Source organism: Phyllostomus discolor, chromosome 11 (genome assembly GCF_004126475.2).
Source record: "Phyllostomus discolor isolate MPI-MPIP mPhyDis1 chromosome 11, mPhyDis1.pri.v3, whole genome shotgun sequence".
In the NCBI taxonomy this organism is placed as follows: domain Eukaryota; kingdom Metazoa; phylum Chordata; class Mammalia; order Chiroptera; family Phyllostomidae; genus Phyllostomus; species Phyllostomus discolor.
In genome coordinates, this window is record NC_040913.2 from 87,989,845 (window position 1) to 88,011,551 (window position 21,707).

Here is a 21,707-nt window from a genome sequence, read left to right on the forward strand (position 1 = left end):
TAGTTCAAGTGTAATATTTAATAAAATTCCATTTATAATTGATGGCTTTTGCTTTTAGGTTAATAGAGAAATACTAAACTATAAATTTAATTCACATTGCATTTTAAGATTAATCCATTAGGATGCAGTATGTGCATTTGCTGAAAAGCTGTACACTGTGCAAGAGAAATTTGCTTCTTCTATGTATTGTCTTGCCTCTCCCATCAAAATAACTGGGGAAGGGAGAAAATGAGCAACAAAGACAAACATCACTTCTTAACTTGTGGTATAAAGTAAAAAATCACTGAATTATTATTAGAATTGTGATTACATTTTAAATAGAAAAATCTAGCATTTAAAAATATTCAACATACGTTAAAAAATAAGAATTTACCCAGTATAATGAATCTTTGCCACAAAAATTTATTTAAATACCACAAAAAAACCCTGAAAAATAGTTTCTGTATAATTTCAGAAACACCAAAATAAATGAAAAGATAAATTTGAGTGTTTTTTTTTGTTATAAACTATAAGACAAAGAAAAGCTACTTAAATTTTAGATTAATATCAGGATTTTTGTCTCCTTGTTTATTGTTACCTTTAAAACTGGATTTAGAAAATCTTAGCCTTCTTCTGAAAATATTGTTTCAGTCTATTTAAAATTACATTTAAATCTGGATTTAAAAAAATACTATTAGTCTGCCTTTTAATTATTTTTGTTTGCATTATAAATTCACTTAGAAAAAATGAAATCTCTTAACTCAAGGCCTCAGGAAAGAGATAATTCTTAAAAGTGATTATATTTTAAAAAACCACTTTTGCAAAAAAAATATCCAACCTTGTATTTAATAGAAAGAAAAAGAAATCAACTAGTTTGTCTTTAAAAATCAACAGAATGACTCAGTATACATCTCACAATCACTCCCTGAATACCCAATTCCCCTTTCCCTGAAATAATTACCTAAAAAGATGTCAGTTGAGATTTGACTTATTAAAACCATACGTTAGTCATTGATCAAGAATTCATTTTGCCTCTGGAAACCCACCATCCAAATCCAGACCTAAAATAAGAAGACTAAGAATACTTCACAAAATATTTGTGTTTGAGTTTTCAAAAATGTAACAGAAAAATAAACATGACACAGCTAATCACTCATGAAATAGTTCGCTACTGTTTTCAAAGATGCACATTTCCAATAACAACTAGAATCCAAATTTTAACTCTTCATGTTGACACAGCCTTTTCAATTGAAACATAAAATTCGAAGGCAAGTTGGTTGCTATATTAGTTATTTCAGGCCCACGAATAAACTCAAAAACTGTACTTTAAAAATGCTTCTCTCACATTTCGGCAGAAGGGAACTTGTAATGTTGAAAACTGCCCTTAGGAAGGGGCCGGCTGTGTTTCCAGGGAAGCTGAGTGAATAATTAAGTGTGCCCACAGCTTCCTGCAGCTTCCTGCATGCAAAGCTTCCTTGACGCGGGGACACTGGGGGAGGGAAACTTAGGACGTGTTGTCAAATCACTGTGAAACTCTGCATTCCACCGAAGATTTGATTTGTTAAATTAAATGTTATTGGGTTTTGCATTATTTCTAATACCGATTTCACAAGGAAGCTTAGCATGACCAAATTAAGTAAATCTTCTACACAGCTTGGAGAGAATAAAAATATGACGGCTTGAAAACCACTTACAAAATCCGGCAGTAATATAGAGCATACCTTCCCAAAGCAGAGTAACTGCTGATACAAAATTTGAAAATATATTGAAGTACTTCCTGTTATTATCAATCATATCCCCCCCAAAGAGTGCAATATAGATTCCATTTTAAAAAATCACTATTGTTTGCTTTTATCTTCTCTCTTTATATTTGTTTTCTAAATGTGTAGGTAAGTAAAGCTGCAAGAGAAAAACCCTTTACAATTCTATCCATTTGCTTATCTTGAAAGGATTAATATCCATAGCACCAAAAAACCAGTTTTTTATGTATTGGAAATCCAAAATCAATATATTGGTATCTCCATCAGAAGAAAGTGATGCCCCATTTGGAGATCGGCAATGTTTACTACTAATTTGGAAGCTATGTAGGATTCTCCATAGAATGAAAAGTGACAAAAAGCAATTTATCAGTAGACAAAGTAAACCTACTCCTTGCAAGCATGGACTTATGTTTACTTATAAAGAATGAGAGTACTGTAAAAATAATATTTTTCAACACTACATATGAGGATTATTACCTCCATTTTAAAGAAATGCCTCCCTCAGTGCTTTCCTCCCGCATTCAAATCCCAGCTTAATAAAAACAAATGGCATTCCTCATTTCTTCAAAATTGCACATTTGCTATCATAAGCTTTGCTTTTTTAACAAGACTCTACACTTTGAAATCTAGTAATTAAGTATTCATAAGCCTGAGTTTAGGCTGCAGTGTTCTGGGGATGATGGACTGACTATGATTAATATATTTATAACTTTCAAACAAATGAACTTAAATATAGAAAAATAAAAAAAAATAAGAAAGTAAGATAAAATGATATTAAGGCACAGACCGACTAATCCCTAAAAGTGGTCTTAGGTATTTCAGCACAGGGCCAAATAAATCGTAAGTGTGTGGTAAGTGTGTGTAGTACGATAAAAGATTTTTTAGCGTTTCTCTCAGTCAGTAATTCTATCCACTTCTGAGTTAGAGAGCTGTAATATTCAAAAGCACAAAGACTTTTAGCTTGCTGGAAGAATACATTTTCGTGTCTCACAAGAAACTAAAATGAACACTTTCGTGTATTAAGTTAATGAAAAATACAGGTATTTGGCTTCAAATTATTTACCTACTGAACATTTTTACTTTCTAACTCTAATTTCCAGTAAAGTGGAAAACATTTTAAAGGCAAACATTCCTTGAAGTAAAATATGCTACTAAATGCAACATGACAAATAAGAATCTGCCCCCCAAAATTCAGTCAACAGCCATCAATCACCACGGCTTCTGATTCCTAAAACAAACCCCAACATTAATAAAGCAAAAAGAGCATTTTAAATCACAGATTTCTAGAAACTCTGCATGATTCAATGACATCTTTTCTAGAATCATGATTAACTTCATATCACTGAAAAGGTTATAAATTACAATCTCTGAAAATATGCACATAAATTTTACTCAGGTTTGTGTATTTCTTTTCCGACTGAAAAGGAGACATCTCGATACGCTTCTCAGGGTTGATAACCTAGAACAATGGCACAAAAGCTTCAAAAAAAAAAGCCCTCAAAAACCAAAATCCACCACAAATGATGTTTATTAACATCATTTTTTCCAGTGCCCTCTAGTGGCAAAGAATCAAGTCGTTGTAAGAAGACGAGAGAGCCTGTCATTTGGAGACGTGATGGATCGCGGCTCTAAAAAGATCTTGAAAAACAAACAGTAAAATTTTACACCACCTATTCTACTTCTTTTCAGGAGACTGGTTATTAAACAAGTGAAAAAACCCCGCATATAAAAGTCCAATTTTATTTGATAAAATATTACAAGAATTACAGGAGCAGCATAAATACGGTACATGAACCACTAAATACAGCCAGTACTTAAATGGCCCTAAAAAAGCTAGTTAAAAAAAATATAAAAAATCAGTACATTTTGTCTCCATGACATCAGAGAATATTTCACTGCATCTTTAATTTTACTGCACTGCCTACTTTTAGGTCGTAGAGGCAAGCTTATAAAACTTATTTTTAACGTTCTACAAAATTCTAATTTCTAAACAAAGGAAAACATAAAGGTATTTAAATTTCGCAGAACCAAGTGAACTAAACTTATATTCAGATCTGTTCATGACAGACATTTTACAAAGTAATGTTTTCGGTTACGCACAGCCTGGTCGCTAGGGTCTGTTTACACTCAGGACGGTTCCTAGGCTCCGCCCACACTCAGGGCGGTCGCTAGGCCATCTGCGCACCTGGCTGACCAGAACAGCGGTGTCGTCATTTGAAATGTACCACCGTGTACACTGCCTAAGTTTTCATCAAATGGAAAGCGTGAATGAAAAAAAAAAAAAAACTTTAAAAGCACTGCCTTTAGAAATTCTACCAAGACATATAGGCAGACAAAGACACTATTAGAAATCATTAGAGTATTAACTATGGCACAACCTCTAAAATTAATATTCGAAGTAAAAATATCTCTAAGACATCTTGTCTCGTCTCCACGTGCTGCAGACAGCAGCTGTCCCGCGGTGCAGGGCGTTCTGAGGAGTGGAGCGCGCAGGCTGACTGAGCTGGGGTGCACGCTCAGCTCAGAAATGGAACAAGACTGATGTCCAAAAACAGGTTATTTTCCAATGGTGAATTTTCTAAGAAGTTTGCCGGAATTAAGGAATTAAGATGAACAGCCTTATAACAGCTAACGTATTTACAATCAGTCTTTGAGGGAATAAAACATCAGAAATCAGCTGTCAATGAGATCTGACAGCAAGGAGAGACTAATGACAAGCAGTGACACGGGGGATGTGCAGCTGAAGAAGCAGACACATGGAGACGATTCTGAACTCTTTCTACCTGAGCTTTAGCAAAACAATTTCAACCCTAAGGTTACTTTCTAAGATGCAATCCATACAGGGGGCACCCCCAAAACCCCAGAATTATTTGTGGAGAGTGGGCTTCTTGTAGTACAAGCTTCCCCCACTAGGTGAGTGTTCTAGGGACCCATCAGGATCAGTGCACCAGCTGGCGTTGTTGTGAGAGGTTGCATTTGGCCTCAGTGAATTTTTTGGAGACCGTTTCAACATGTTTCATGAAGGGTGATTTATGAGTGCACCTGCCCACACCATGCTGGGTGTTCAGCAGTTTTTGATCAAAATCAACATGACCTCCAGGCCCCACCCTCCCTAGTCATCTGATCTTGTCCAGCGCTACTTTTTTTGTTTGTTTGTTTTCTGGATGAAAAAAGTCCTCAAAGGGAGGCAGTTTGCCAATGTGGAAGAGGTGAAACAAAAATGGCAGAAGCACTAAAAGACATCAAAATCAACAAGTTCAATAACTGTTTTTGAGCAGTGGAAAAAATGTCTCAAGAGGTATATTCATCAAATGGGGAGTACTTTGAAGGTGACTGAAGTTTAAACATGTAAAAATAAATACTTAATTTTTGAATAAATAAATTCCAGTTGTTTTGCATCCCTACTTGTATATAAAATTTAAAGTCAATTTAAGTGTAAGGAAGAAAAGATAGTTCAAACTATCATGTAAATGATTTTATTGACCTAACATTGGGTGCCTCATAATCAGAATCAGTAAAAACTTAAAATACATTTAATACGTTTTGCTAGTATGTTTCCCCTAAATCTTGCACTAAGTAAACACGTGAACTCACAGACGTGAGATATGAAGAAAAGTGGTTTTAGAAAGAGTGTCTCTCTGAAGCAGCTTCAACTTTGAGAAGTGGACGTTCGTAACCTTTCTGAAGGCACAAGGGGGTGTCAGAGCCGATGTCCGTCTGGGCTCCTGGGAGACAGTGAGGTAGCTGCTACTCCTCCCCTCCCCCCACCTTAACCCACGCTGGTAGCGCCGTCAGCTAACATCGACGGAGGAAGCAAGCACGTACGACGGGCTAAAGATGGCTTATTCAATGAATGGCGTTGGGAACATTGGACAGATGCATGCAGAAAAATGAGAGTGGACCACCTTTTTACAGCACACACAAGAATAAGTTCAAAGTGGACCAAAAACTTAAATGTTAGAATTGAAACCAAAAAGCTCATAGAAGAAAACACAGGCAGGAAAATCTCAGACATTTCTCATAGCACTGTTTTTTCCGATACATCTCCTCAGGCAAGGGACACAGGAGGAAAAAAAACACATGGGACTAAAACGTTTTTGCACAGCAAAGGAAAACCTTGACAAGATGAAAAGACAACCACTGAATGGGAGAACGTATTTGCCAATACATGTGGTAAGGGGTCAATACCCCAAATTTATAAAGAGGTTGTAAAACTCCATACCAAAAACACAAACAATGCAACTAAAAAATGGGCAGAGGATCTGAATACACAGCTCTCCACAGAGAACAGCAGATGGCCAATAGACATATGAAAAGATGCTCAACATCACTAGTCATCAGAGATACACAAACTAAAACCACAATGAGGTATCACCTCCCATCTGTCAGAACCGCTGTCATCCATAAATCAACAAGCCACATGTGCTGGCCAGGATGTGGAGAAAGGGGGACCCTTTTGTATTATTGTGGGGAATGCAGACTGGTGCAGCCACTATACAAAACAGTATGGAGTTTCCTCAAAAGTTTGAAAATGGAACCTGCCTTTTGACCCAGCGATTTCACTTCTGGGAATATATCCAAAGAAATCTGAAACATTAATTCAAAAGGATATACGCACCCCTATGTTCATCGCAGTGTTATTTACAATCGCCACGATCTGGAAGCAGCCCAAGTGTCTGTCAGTAGCTGAGTGGATACGACAGCTCATGGTATATTTACATAATGGGATACTACCTGGCCATAGAAAAGAAGGAAATCTTACCCTTTGTGACAACATGGATGAACCTGGAGAACATGATGCTAAGTGAAATAAGCCAGTCAGAGAAAGACAAGTACCGTAATGATGGCACTTACATATGGAACCTGATGAACAAACTGAACTAACAAGCAAGACAGAGACAGACCCAGATAAAGAGCAGGCAGGCGGACAGCTCTGGGGTGGAGGAGGTCGGGGTGGAGGGATCAAGCTAAACAAGGACAGGACTCAAGGACACAGACCTCACAGTGTGGAGACTGTGGGGGTAGGAAGGCAGGGGGTGGAGATAGAAGAGGATACAAAGGGGATAAATGGTAATGGAAAAATATACTAAAAATAAGCTACTAAAAAAATCTGATCTTCAGGACCATATACTCTGTCTGGAAGTGGTGTTCATGTTCACTGCCAAAGCTAAAATTTCTGCAGTAGAAATGAAGGTACGTACTTAAGAAGTGCACAAGTAAATTCAGAGCATTAAATCGGCACAAAAAATGTAAGAAATTAAAATTTATATGCGTACTTTTCATGCATACACACGTGTGTGAGTGTGTGGTTTATAAATCTTCAACGTATACAATGGGCAGCTGAAATTGCCTGGTCTCAATAGAACTCTTCATTTTACACCTCCACATTTTCTAACTCGCACAAAAATTTAACATTAAAAACATGTATCTCTCCAGCCTTAAAAGAAAGCAACAACTTTATTTCTTCTCCAGTTTTTTTTGTCAGCCAGCCCTATTCATCCTAAAATCGGACACACGAATGACAGCTCGTCACATATTTGTGTTTAGGGACAGGACACCAGAAAAAGAAAGAAACCCGGGCACTAAGTCTGAAAAGGGGGCGGGGGTGGCAATAAGGGCTTGGTGAAGGCTAAAACGGTTCCGATAAAAGCTTTCCCTGGAAACAGCTGCTGGAGGTCTCCGAGGAGCTCCCGCTACCAGACGAGACTCCTGTCATCGAGGGCAGGTCGCTCTGGAACGAGTCAGGTAACAAAGAGCAGCAGGGACTTCTTCGGAATGGTGAACGCCCCTTTCAGAAAGCAAAGATGTTACTCTTTGTGCTTCGCCACAAAATCTTTTCCAAGTAATTTACGGCAAATAGCACCAGCCCGTGTCCTCGGCCTTGGGTGGGATGCATTAAAAGGTGCAAGCAGAGAGACAGAAACGCAGAGTGCAGACGGGGAAGAGGGTGATTCCGACAGAGCCTGAATCATCTTTAACCGTCCGATTATCCTAGTGCCCGAGAGACACCCCGTTCCTCCTCACCCAGTGAAGAGGGAGGTGGGCACACCTGAGTGACTGATCTGCAGAGACGGCCCCTCAAACCACCTCGTGACTCCAGAAAAGCGAGCCGGCCGATGGACTGGTCCACGAAGGGTGATCCCCGAGTCGGGGCCTGTTCTAAGTTGCCACTTACACGAGTTAAATTTACGGAGGGGGTGAAGAACAACGCGTGTGTATGCGGAAGAGATGCCAGGGCTTCTGATGACGCCAGCTCCTAACGCACCCGTCCTGTGGGAGCTGCAAACCCCTCCTGAATACCCCCGGCAGGACGCCACTGCAGTCTGATGCTGAGCGTATCAAGACGTATCCTCCACCAGAAAGACGATTTGTTCTCCAAAACTTCCATCGTGTACTTACGGAATATTTGAACTTGCATAAAACCAGAGCAAAAAAGGAGGCCAGTTGTACGGAGGTGATATATAAGTAGTAGGTAAACCCACTGATATATATATTTTTTTAAGTACAGGATTATTTAACTAAACAGCATTCTGATACGATGGTAACTTAAGCGCAGGCATAGTCAGCATCTCCTCTTCCTCCCCTATAACAACCGAAACGACCCTGTGACGTAAGACCAGGACATAACCTAGCTAGCAGTGAGGAAGCCCACCAAAAGGAGTGTGAGAATTTCTGCTAGATCTACGGGGGCCCTGGACCTCTCAGAAGGAACATCCCTTCAGTGAATGTGCGCTGTCCGACCCGGGAAAGCTCTGCAGACTTAAAGGGCTTACGCAGGGGCAGTCCTGAGGACCTTGGCTAATGCCACTTCTTGTGAAGAGCGGAGGGGTGCGGGTGGGAGGGATTCGCCACGACCTGCAGCCCGCTCTGCCCATCGTGTGAGGACCCGCAGAATTAGGAAGCAGGCACAGTGGGGAGGTTGTATGTAAAGCCTCAGGCACAGGAAAACCCGGAAAGTCCAATTAGAAAGAAAACAGGGGACAGAGTATTGATATCAGAGAAGGCGGTATTTATGATACACGAAACATTAAGTGGGATAAGGAGGATCTACTCAGGATGCAGTCCACAATGAACACATATAGTAGGCATGAACTCTATTACCAAATAAAGCAAAATGGTAAGGAGCTCATTAAAAAATGAACAGAAACAAAACAATAGTGGCAAACTGTACAATTTTAATAGGTCTTCCAAATGTATGAAAAAGCCAACAGGCTTAAAAAGAATGCTGGGGATTTCGAGCAGTGATTTCCAATCAGGGACAGTCCCACTAGCCTGAGAACGGTCATGGGTGGGGGGAGCGGGCGGGATGCCTGGGTCACCACTAGGTCTGTGTAGTGTCCGAGAACAGAGCCGGGAACTGGAGGTACTCTGAAACGCACAGGGCAGTACCTCAAAAAGAGGGTCTGCCCCGCCCACGATGCTGAGTCCTGCCTCGGCGGAAGTATCCTCCGCCACCTGGTGATTCACAGATCTGAATTTGGTTAAACAGATGCAGGGCCAATGCTGGTACCTACAACTAAAGAACACATTTTTAAAGAAGAGGATAACATGTATATTACAGTCAAGTGTATCATGTATCAGACAAGCGGTATTCGGACTGTGGTAGCCGCAGTCCTGGGAGGAAAGGAAAGCTGAATAGTTGCAAAGGACTCCATTTCAGGCCTTGACCTTGGTCTGCCTGAAGGGGTGCCTGCAGAAGAGATTTCTCCTTTCTTGCCTTCACTCTGAAAAAGACAGGCAACTACCCAAAACGTTATCCAGGGCAGCAAACCAAAGCGCAATGAACAATTAAGCTGTTCCCCGATCAAGCAAGACCGTGCGAAGCCACCCCCTGTCGTTAGGATGCATTTCCACCGGGTTTTGTGCGTGTGGCCAATACTTCTTTTACATTACAGCATGCATGTTTGTTTTTGGGTCTGGTCATAATTATGTGGAAGTGTGCACTGATTCTTTACTCCACAAAAAACTTAGAACAGAAACTTTGTTTCTGTCTCTTAGAACCTTGGGGCCATAGGCAATTTTTTAAATTAAATGTTTTATTTATATATTGACACGTTTGTTGCAGAAGAGATGAGCAATATGTTGAATAAAGAGATTTCTAGAGTAAAGATAAATTATGGTAAAATAACACTTTATGGAAAGTGGAATCATAATGCAAGTTTCAAAGAGAACATGAAATAATGTAAAATACCCTACAATCAAAGAGTTTAATTTATTTGTAAATAAGTTATAGCGAGCATAAAATTTCTAGGATATTTATTATTTACTATTAATGGACATTAAAAAGCATGATGTGGCAGCTTTATTCAAAAATGTTAACATTTATCTCACATTAGAAATTAATCCCTAGAAAAAAATCCCAACTAATTTTAGTTGTGATGAAAAACATTAGATTTTCACTAAAAATATATATGAGGGGATATTTAGTTTATCAAAATTCTTTAAGTGAGAATGTAAGCAAAATGTTTGAAGACTACTATAAAAATGCAAAGAAAATATCGAATCCTTTAACAAACTAATATTTGTCATATTATCTGATTTCAATGAATTAAACCTAGAAAACAAAATCTGCAGTTACAACTGTACACAGAATGATCATTTCAAAAAATGCCCACACAGGAAATGGGACAAAGTGGTATTCAGCAGTATATTAAGAGCCATATAATTATGTCCAAGGAAAACAAGCAAAAGGGGATTAATTAGACTAGAACAGAGGTTACTAATCAGAAAAGAGAAAAGAAAAAGATAATTAATTAAGGACGAGAGATCTGAAAAACTATGTAACACGGAGACCCACTGCTGGCCCAATCAAGAAAAAACAGAAAACACAAACAGAGAAATTCAGGACAGGAAACAGGCAGTTACACTTAGAATAATATAAGAAGTTCAAGGTGCTGGAAGGAATGGAAAACTAGGTCACAGCCCCTACTCTCTAATTTACCCACAAAACAAAAATCTCCAGAAATTTCTAAAACTAAAACGGCCACTCAAGAAACCCAACCCCCCACCTTGGGTATCTTCAGTATTAAGATGAACCACTCTTAACTTGTAGAGAAAGCTCAGTTGCAAACAGTGATAGACAGCGAGAGTCCAGAGAAATGTATGTCATTAACATAAAAACAAAATGGGACTACCTTAACCACAGCTGGCTATGATTTAATAATTTAATGGGGTTTTAAAATAAAAATGGAGTTCTGAATATATTTTTAAGAAAGGGAGCAGATATGATGCACTGTGATATTATAAAGAATGATCTATTCATATATGATCATCTCGATTACATTTTTATTAATTAGGAAGCACTTATTTTTATAAGGAACCCAATTTAGAAAAACAGATTTAATCAAGGTATGTCCAGAAAGAGTCTATCCATTGTCAATATGATGAGAATAGTTTGTGTGGCATTAAAGTAACCTGGCAGCCAAGGAGCGTGGCCTGGAATGTGCATGCGTGGACAGTGACGACTTCACTGTACTAGTGGGGGGGGGGTAGACGCCCATTGAGTGAGGACGTGTACTGTGTGGCCGTCACATTCAAAGTGACTGAGTGAATAGAGCCACGAATCTGCATCTGATGTTGCGTTAAGCTTGAACATTCCTCCGGATGGGAACTATTCAGATGATTCAGAAGGCGGCAGCTACGGGCACCTGGTGATTGGCAGCTTCATGATGATAATGCACCTGTGCATGCATCATGTCTCGTGCAGAGTTTTTCCAGAAACATCAAATCACCCAGGTGGCTCAGTCCCCTACAGCCCAGATTTGGCACCAGGCCACTTTCGGCTTTTCCTAAAACCAAAATCACCTTTGAAAGGGAAGAGATTTCAGACCACTGATGAGATTCAGGAAAGTACAACGGGGCAGCTGACAGTGACTGCGAGAACTGTGTGAGGTCCCAAGGTGCCTACTTTGAAGGGGACTGAGGCATCCTTGTCCTGTGGACAATGTTCCTTGTATCTTCTTCAATAAATGTCTCTGTTTTTCATAGTACATGGCTAGAAACCTTCTGGACATATCTCATGTATCGATGATAAAATACTTTTATATATTTGAGACCAATCATCATATAAATGTAACATATAGTGTCCTGTTACTCTCCTAAGAGTGGAATTGGACTTTAAAATATTTTTAGAGAGTCTGAATGCTCTTGCATTTTCCCTACTACAGTGAAGTTTTTATTATACTGAGGATAATTGAGCATGTTTTAGATTATTTTTATTTTCCTCCCCCTGGCTCTTCAGCATTTGGTCATTTCACTGCTTATTAAAATTTCACAAGAAATGGTCAGAGAAACATATGAACATACACTTTAAGGCAAGCATAATTTTATTCTTATTGACAGACACGGTACATTCTGTAATGGGAGGATTCTCTACTCGAAAAACAGTATCAATCTTTATTTAAATAATTTAAATTTTGCCTCAAACCTAATTTACTTAAAACACTGTAATCGTCCTATTCGACTGCAAAAGTCTCAGTGCTGAGCGACTCGGGGTACCGGGATTTACCTGGGGGGCACGGGAGTTTCGCTTTGAGGCTACCTCTCGATGACTGGCCACCTTCATAAAGCCCCGGAACTGACCCGATCCAGTGGTCAGGAGTTTTGGGAGCCTCCTGCGAAGTGGACACATGTCCGCCCAAGCAAGCTCTAGCCTGGTGTTTGTGGAAGCCCCAGAGCACGGCCGTCCTTACCAAGGTATTGCATTTTCACTTCGGGCTAGGATGGATCAAGGATCCTGCCCGTGTCCTAGGACCGTTCTCCTCCCCCGAGGAGACACGAAAGGTTGTGTTCCCTTCCCTTTCCGCACTTTGAAACCACAGACACCCTACCCCACGGTCCAGAGTAGCGAGTGGAGGTTGGAGTCCAGTATTGAACCAAAGCAGCTGTGTTGCCAGCATGCAGAACCGAGCAAATCAATACGATGGTCTGTTTTCTTATGCTATTCTGTGGGTTAGACGAGATTTTGTGGGTTGCCCTGGCTAACTACTAAGGCATTGCGAGAAAATACTTTTTGAGTTCCAAGCCAACATTTAACATACGGATTTACATAAATTAGAGGTTTCCTTTATTGGTTAGCTTTAGGTAGTTTTTGATCATCAAATTCACAGCACAGTATTTACATATTACTCTCCTTATTTACTAAACAATCACTCGGCACGTCAGTATAACCAGAGAAATGGCTATAGGGGCACAAACCTAGTTCTTGAAACTTCCATACTTGTTCATGGTGACCTCACCCAGGGGATACGTCAGCATGCATGGCCACATGAGATTCTTCCCAACTTCTATAATTCCATTACTTATTTCTAAAAATGGCCCAGTCCCAGCTGGATATTTTGTAATTAAAAAATTCAGAGTTATAGGAACTCTTCCAAATGTCTTGGGATACCAGACCCAACAGAAGAAAAAACATGATTGAAATGGCTCCTTTACGTCTCTGTTATAAAGGAAGGTTTCACATCCATTACACAGACTAGAGAGATTATTTTCGCTAAGGCAGATGACATGATTTCAACAAAATGTTGGTGCAACAGAGAGACGATTGGGTAAGAATCCAGGGCTGGCTTCTAGTTCCCTTTCTGCCAACAGCTACCCATGTCCACAGTCCAGTTTCCTACACTCTCTGGGTCTTGATTTCCTCGTGAACTTAGTAAGCCCTTCATTCCCAACAATGATGTAATTCTGTTGAATTTTCACACGTGAAATAGGAATTAGGTGAATTGAAAATGTGGCAATGAATGCTTTCATTTTACTTGACTACTGTAAAATTATGAAACTGGGGCAGGTAGCAGAGTTTACTACTAAAGAAAACATATACAATTTCACCTTGGTTTTTTTTTATTCTACTTTTAAGAATTCATTTGTGCAGAATCTCAGGTGCTTATCAATGATAGTCAAGAATAAAAATGACTTATTAGAAACAGGGCGTCCATTGGGGATTTTCACAAATAAACAGGTACTTTAAAACAATCAGTTGACAGCCCTTCCAGTGATATAAACAAATCCTAAAATCACATCATCACTGATTTACTGACCTTTGTGTTAAATCACTTATTTTGACATCTATATTGAGATTAGTTTTTTTAACCTCAAAGTAATTGGCCTACAGTTCAAAACAGAGATAAATCAGTGACTATCATTACTGAAAACAAAGAAGATAAAATGTTAATAGGCTAATTAGCACACACACACAGAGGTTCTTTTTGTTTGTTTTCAATTTACTTAAAGGCTCCTGGGAAATAATTAAAGAACTTGTGGGCACAAAGCCTAATAGCATACTAAAGGGGAATCTTTTAAAATTAATATGTCAAGTTGGGTTATTTATTCCTGAACAAATCTGCCCAGCTGAAAAAGCAGTTCACAAAAAAGGGGCGTGCTCTTGGCCTCAGCAGGGCAATCCCATGGAGGCGTGGACCAGAGCACGGTTCTGCTCGTCATCACGTGCACTGGAACAGAGGGGTGATGCCATGTGCCACTTTAAGTGGAAATACAACGGAAGAACGTCGGAACTGAAAAAAAAAACCTCTGAGATCCTCTCTTCCAGTCCAGTTCTTTTTTTTCCTTTAGATTAAACTAATTTATTTTTTATTTTTTTATTGCTGTTCAAGGACACTTGTTTCCATGTCACCCCCACCAGTCCAATCCTTTCTAAAGGTCTCTCCAGTCATCACTTAGTGCTGTGTTATCCAATCCAAGTTCGGGTGTTGGCAGCTAAGCTCGGGTTAGAACCCACAGCTCTGATGCTGTGCCTCACCCGGCACTCCCCCATGGGAAGCAGACCTCTGACCACCGGCGAACACCCTGGGGTCCTCACTCTGCAGGAAGGCACGTTAACAGAGTAACTTTTGCTTCTAAAAGGAGTGTGACAAGCTAGGTATTTAATGAATAAATGGTGGTGAGACATTTTTATGCCTTGTATGTGTTGCTTCCGAGCTGAAAACATTGTTACACGGGTAAAACAAATTTTAATAAATGTAACGACTATTCATATCATTAGGATGTAAGTCTTGAAGGTCAGATTATCAGCTCTTCCCCTTCTTCTTGTGCAACCCGAAGAATCGGGGCTGAGACTTGGGTCCCCCTGCATTCCTTAGAACTCCAAGTTCATTTCACGTGACAGTGTATCAATTCACATGGCGGAGGGAGCAAACTGAGGAAGGAGTGCCCAACCCAACCTCTCCCAGGCCCGTCACTTTTGAAATATTCTGCACAGGCCCTGGCTGGCGTAGCTCAGTGGATTGAGCTCAGGCTACGAACCAAAGTATCGCAGGTTCGATTCCCAGCCAGGGCACATGCCAGGGTTGCAGGCCACGACCCCCAGCAACCACACATTCATGTTTCTCTCTCTCTTTCTCCCTCCCTTCCCTCTCTAAAAATAAATAAATAAATAAATAAATAAATCAATCTAAAAAAAAAAGAAATATTCTGCATGGAAAAAAATTCTGTGGTAAGCTTCAGACATATCGTTTCATATAGCAAACAAATATACTTATTTTGGAGGTTTGTCAAATACCTGTTTCAAAGTCATTATTTAATTAAAAACAGTCATAACTGTGAATGGCATATAAACAAGAAAGGAAGAAGAAGGTTGGAATTTAATTTATATTCCCCTCCGCCAACCAGCTCCCAGACGGACATTAAGAACCTGTGGGCAAGTCACACCTGGGAACGGCAGGTGCTCGGAAAGGAGGAGGCTGAGATGCCCCTCCCTTCCTGTACGAAATGCGCTCCACCAGCTGACGAGCAAGCTGACTGATCAGCCAAGGACGTAAGTGGACGTTGGCTTACGTCTGCATGAGAAGTCTCATCGATCAGCACGGCAAAACATCTGGCAGGTCAGAGTTCCCGATTCCGAAGCCCTTCCCACAGTCCACTCCTCCCACCCCCCGCAAAAGTACAGACCACGCTAACACGCTGCAAGACTGGGCATTTACAGGGCGCATGCTCGGAGAGGGAGGTTCCAACCACATTCCCCGTGATCACATTTCACCACTGTCCTCTCCGGACCTGTGGGCTGACCCAAAGCAGAAGCATCAGCCCGGTGCGCACTGAGGCTCCCCCTTGTCCGCATCCCCCCCCACCGCCCCGTCCACTGCCCTGGAAGGCCTTCCCCGTATCTGGTCCACAAGAGCGGCCCTCAGGATGGAATTTCCTCCATCACTCCTCGGGGATGTAACACTTGAGACCTCAGCGTGTCATTTGTTGTCTTGGAAAGTGATAACAAACCTCTTAAAACTCCTCTTACTGGGGAAAATTTCCTGTGTTTATTAAAGTACAGTTGATTTTTAAAAACTATTTTCTGGTATCTATGGCTATTTCAATTTTGCAACTTAAACCGAAAGCCAAGGGTAATTGTGTGAATAAATCACAAAGAAACTTTGTTGATAACCAAAACATTTATTTATCCTATCGCTTACTTTTCTTCCTGGAATTGCCCCTAATGTGAGACTTGGAGAGAAGAAGCGTACTTCAGTTTTGGCAGGAAGAAATGCTTAAAAGAACTGCAGAATGAAGGGACAATATAAGCCCTCCACTCTAACTTCTCTGAACCCAGTAGGGAATTGGAAAGCAAAACTACAAATAAAATTTCTTTAAAAAGACAGCAAAAAATGTTAAAAAACATTTCACTTATTCATTTTTAGAGAGAGGGGAAGGTAGGGGCAAAAAGAGGGAGAGAAACATCAGTGTGGGTGCCTCTTGTGTGCCCCCTACTTGGGACCTGACCTACAACCAAGGCATGTGCCCTGACTGGGAATCGAACCAGTGACCCTTTGGCTTGCAGGCTGATGCTCAATCCACTGAACCACATCAGCCAGGGAGAAAACCATTTTTTTTTACTTTTTAAAAAACATATCAATCAATAATTACTTTATTATTAATTGTTGTTCAAGTACAGTTTTCTGTCTTTTACTCCCCTTCCAGCCCACTCCCCCAGCCCTCCCCACCTCCCTCCCATTTCTACCACCCCCAATTTTTATCCATGTGTCTTTTATACTTGTTCCTGTAAACCCTTCCCCTTTTCCCCTGAAATTGCCTCCCCCCTTTTTAATGCTTTCTTTTCCTCTGTATAGGGTTGACTAGTGTCTCTCCAAAATTTATGTCCACCCAGAACCTCAGAATGGGACCTTATTTGGAAATTAGGTCTTTGCAGATACAGTGATCTGCAATGAATTAAGATGAAGCTGGACTGGATGCAGGCAGGGCCTAAATCCAATGAGCGGTGTCCTCGTAAGACGGGTATGTTACAGGGTGCAGCCCAGCGGGGGGCCCCAAATAGTTCTGGAAGGGGGTCCAGAACTCAAGGTGTCCAGGGAGTATTAGGATGTCCTCACCCCTTCCCCCACAGGTGTGAGTTGGGGGAAGGGACACATGGAGCAGGAACAAGCAGGACTGTTTTTGTACAGCAACAGCTTTGCAGCTAACCTCTGGCGTGGTCATTTAACACATCTGTAACCTTTAACTGGTTTCATAGATATGCTCAACAGCTGTGGCCAGGCTGTGAGCCAAGGGGATAGAAGTGACTTCCATCCAAGATGTAACTGGGAGGCAACTCCTCCTGGTTACAGCACCTGCATGGGGGCTTGGAGATGACTGGCCCCACGCCATGGGGCCACACCTGCCCAGACCCACTGTGGCAGCCCAGGTAGACTGGAAGGATATGGGAGTGCTGGCAGCTGTAGCCGATTGTGGGAGGAGTCGGAAGTGGAGCTGCAGAGGAGGATGGGCGCGGGGATTTAAACTCAGACTCGGCAGCCATTAAGGGGGAGAACCACGCCGTTTTGCTAGGGTGCAGACCCTCGTAGCTTTGCAGAGGAGAACCATGCTGCTTGATCCTGGCCGACCACACAGCTGATGGTGCTGGGAGCCTGAATCTACTCTTTTCCTGAGATATGGTACCCAGACTAGGGCTGAGGGAGAAGGAAGGACTGTTTTGCATCTGTGGGTATCCTAAAGGACTTTGGTATTTTAATGAAGACATCGGGTCACTACTTTAAGTCTGTATAGCTTTAAATAAACATTTCCTTTCCTTTTCACGAATCTCTGGCATTGAGAGACGTCTCTCCTCTGGCCGTGGACAAGGGAACCTAGTGGGGGGGTCCTTTCAGTAATAGTATATCTCCCCCCCAGCCCTTGGCCTGTTCTGTAACAGTTTTGGACTTGTGTTCTGTAACAGCCAGATAATGAGACGTGGGAAGGACATACAGCGACACGGAGGGAAGACCGCCACACAGAGACAAAGGCAGAGATCTGAGGGGTACAGGTACAAGCTGAAGAGCGAATGCCCGGACCCCCCGAGGCTGGGAGGGGCCACAAAGGACCCTTCCCTGGCGACTTCAGAGGGAGCACGGCTCTGCCGACACCTTGACTTTGGACTTCTGGCCCCCAGAATTGTGGTGAGACACTTTCCTGCAATCTTAAACCGCCCAGCCTGCAGTACTTGTTATGTGGCCTTGGGGGACATACACGTCCCCAAATGGCTGAACCACCAGCCCAGGAAGAATTACAGCTTTCTCAGGCCAGCACAGGGCACCACTTAGTTTTGAGTCCATCTTTTCTTTGGTGATTTACACTAAAATGTGAACGACGCCATCAGACCAACAGCCGAATGCTATCACTCACAACGGTACAGCATTCCCACTTCAGCCTCCCGTACTGGGTTAGCTGTGTCCGCATTCTGTACAGCAGCAGGGCCTGGCCCCAGCTTGGGCCGCTAGTGTAAGAACTAGAACAACACATACTCGATAAAAAGTTTTGAAAATAAAAAAGTACTTTATTTCTACAAGGAACTGGTCAATATTCGTCTAAATGTTTAAAGCACTACAGCATTATAAGAACTTATTTCATTTATTTTCTCACTGTGCTGCATACTTACTAGTGAACTTATATTAATAAAGCACTAATGACACATAGTAGGCCCACAATAAATATTTACTGAATTAGGTAGAATATTTTAGCAGTGTACTATTGTTATAAACAGCTGAGGAGACAATTTGTAATTCCCTAAAATTTTGGCGAAAACATTTATTTGCCTCCCAAAACATTTTAATATTTTACTCTAGTAATGTATACTGTAAAAATTATTTTGCTATACTCGGGCTCTTTCCTTAAGAAAGACTTAACTCTTAGAAAATAACTTAAATGGTTTATGTAGCTATTTTACTCAGTTCTCCTAAATGCTTTATCAATATCTGCCCGTCCCTGCTGTAACCCCCACCCCCAGAACAAATCTCAATGACCTTACCACAGAAATTCTGTCTTTAAAATAGGCCAAAGGGCCTTCAAAGACAAAAACCTAGTGAATTCAGGGAACAAGCATCAAAAGAATGAAAACAGGCCATACTGAGCACTGGATGGAGGGGCATATTAAGAAAGCTTCTGCCTTGGCTGGCGTAGCTCAGTGGATTGAGTGCGGGCTGTGAACCAAAGCATCGCAGGTTCGATTCCCAGCCAGGGCACATGCCTGGGTTGCAGGCCACAGCCCCCAGCAACCGTATATTGACGTTTCTCTCTCTCTCTCTTTCTCCCTCCCTTCCCTCTCTAAAAATAAATAAATAAAATCTTAAAAGAATTAAAAAAAGAAAGCTTCTAATTCAACAAAAAATGCAAATATATTAACCTTACATACATACACAATGACAGTAAGTAGTTACGCAGTAGTAAAAACTAGTGCCATACAAGATTATAATTCTCTCGCAGAATCTATCTGAAAGCATATATTTTTCTGAAATGATCTTTTGGTAGCAGGAAAAGCCTTACAAGTTTTTGATCTGTGCGTTTAGAGCTTTTATTTAAAGCTAAATCTGTGCCTCGTAGAACCAGAGAGGGCCGCCCTGTCCAGCAGCAGCCTGGTTCTGATGGAATTCATCTCAATTCATTTCGAGATTAAATGAATTGTAAAATTTTCTCCAAAAATGTTTAAATCTTGAAAGTGACAGTAGTATCAGGCCTACTTTGAGTCACAGATGAGTATTCCATGTCAGAGAGAAACTCATTACTTCATGAGTTCCGGATTTCCAGCTTCCATCCCTCCATCTGTGAAGGAAACGCCTCTAAGTCTGAAAGTTAGTGACTCACTGACAATTATAAATGTTTAGAAATGTGTGGCAATTTCTTGGTCTATTTGAGAACATTTATTCCTTAATATTTTATTAATCATACTAAGGGCCTCTGTTACACTTAATGAATAACCTTTTTTTTTTTTCCAGGAAAGAAATTATAACAAAATAGTTACATAAATAACAGATATGTGGGCTAAAGTACTCCACCAATTGCCCTATTTTGATAAAATAAAGCCACATACGGACAACAGATGCAGTGACTAATATTCTTACTGAGTAAAATTCAGACAATACAAGTGGGTCATCTATAATTTTTGCAACGGTTTCACATAACAGTACTCTGTATGTGGCATTCTATTTCAAGGTGGTTTCACAGAATCAGACAGAACAACACTTTGCATTGTTTTAGTCTTGCTTTTAAATCGCAAAATGATAAATTATTATTTTTTTCATTCAGAAGACTATTGCTTTGAGTAAAAAGCTAGAAAACCCTTAAACATTTCATTTCACTATTCATTTCAACTACTCCAAAAATATCACATGAATTTTTAGGGATCCTTTTCCAAGAGAACTCATTGTAACTGTCCGTTTGCCGCTTCTCAAGGACTTGCACTAAAAGACACACCGGGAGGCTGGGGAGCCAGTGAAAAAGCACCCATCCTCAGACAAAGGTGACTCGAGTCCAGGGAGTCCCCTGGGAGAGGGGCGGCTGCCGAAACACAAGCCACCGAAGCAAACGCAGCACCAAACGGAAAACAGCCTCTGACCTTGGACGTGCCGTCCAGGGAAAGGGAAGAAGAAATCATTTACCCGATCACACGAGGACGTGGACGCAACCCACTAAGAGCTCAGAGGAGGCTGGAATGCGTGTACAAGGTAGCTGCGATCGTTTGCCGGGAGACATGAGCTCAGAAGCTAAGAGCTGACAAGGAGGGGCGGGAAGAAGCAGCTGAGCCAATAAAAAGGGCCTTAGCATCACGTCACAGGCAAGAGAACGCCCACCTGGGCGCCAGCTGCAATTTTCAGCACCGGTCCTGCCACTCGCCAGTAGCTGTGAAAACTCAAGAAAGCCACGTGGTCTTTTCGGGTCTTGCACGTGCTCATTCCTTCAGTGCCACGAGCCTTCGCCGAGCGCCACGTGAGTCCAGGCACTGGTCCAAGCTCCAGGGATGCGCAAGGGACCAGCCGCGCCTGCCCTGGAGAAGCTGCCGGTGGACTGTGGAAGCTAAGAACTTTAGGAGGAAGTCACGGTATGAAATTGAGAGCAGGAAGAGGCCACCGTTGGTGTCTCCCCTTCTACTAGCTCCCTTTAACGACCCGCGTGCCACGGAGCTCCCCCAAACACGTCTCTGCCACCGTGTTCTGTGCCGCATCCCCGGTGGGTCCCAAACAAACATCTCAGCCTTTTCATCTGAAATACCAGGTTGTGCACGACTGGGCTTCGATCCAGTTTTCTAGCCGTTCCCTTCCAAAATTCTCCCCCATGAACCCTATGCTCCAAGTCGGTTATCTGATATTTTCTCAGGTATACTTCACACGTGCTCACTCTGACGATAACACTTGGCCCCCGTGCCCCCTCGGCCCGGAGCGACTCGTCTCGGTCACGTGTCCGTCATCCTGCCCCTTGTTCTAGGAGGCTCGGTACATTCTCGGGATGATTTTCTGAGCAGGAGGGAGATTAAGACCAAGGGGATCCCCAAGATTAAAAATTTTCCTGTTTGGATTAAAGAGGAAAACTAAAGACAAGGAAGCTGGTGAGGAGGATGTTATAAAAAATTTAATCATGATGACATTATGATAGGCAGATCCAAAAAACATGTGGTTTGTAGAATCAGCACTGCGTGATTACCGATCGAGTATATATACAAATGGGAAGAGATTAGTCTGAATGGACTAAAAAATTTTATGA

The 21,707-nt window shown here is 41.5% G+C and overlaps 1 protein-coding gene across 4 annotated transcripts in view; it reads right to left on the reverse strand.

Moving 5' to 3' along the window:
- TENM3 (teneurin transmembrane protein 3) overlaps positions 1–21,707 on the reverse strand; it is a 562,504-nt gene that overhangs the window by 276,105 nt on the left and 264,692 nt on the right. The window lies entirely within an intron of this gene.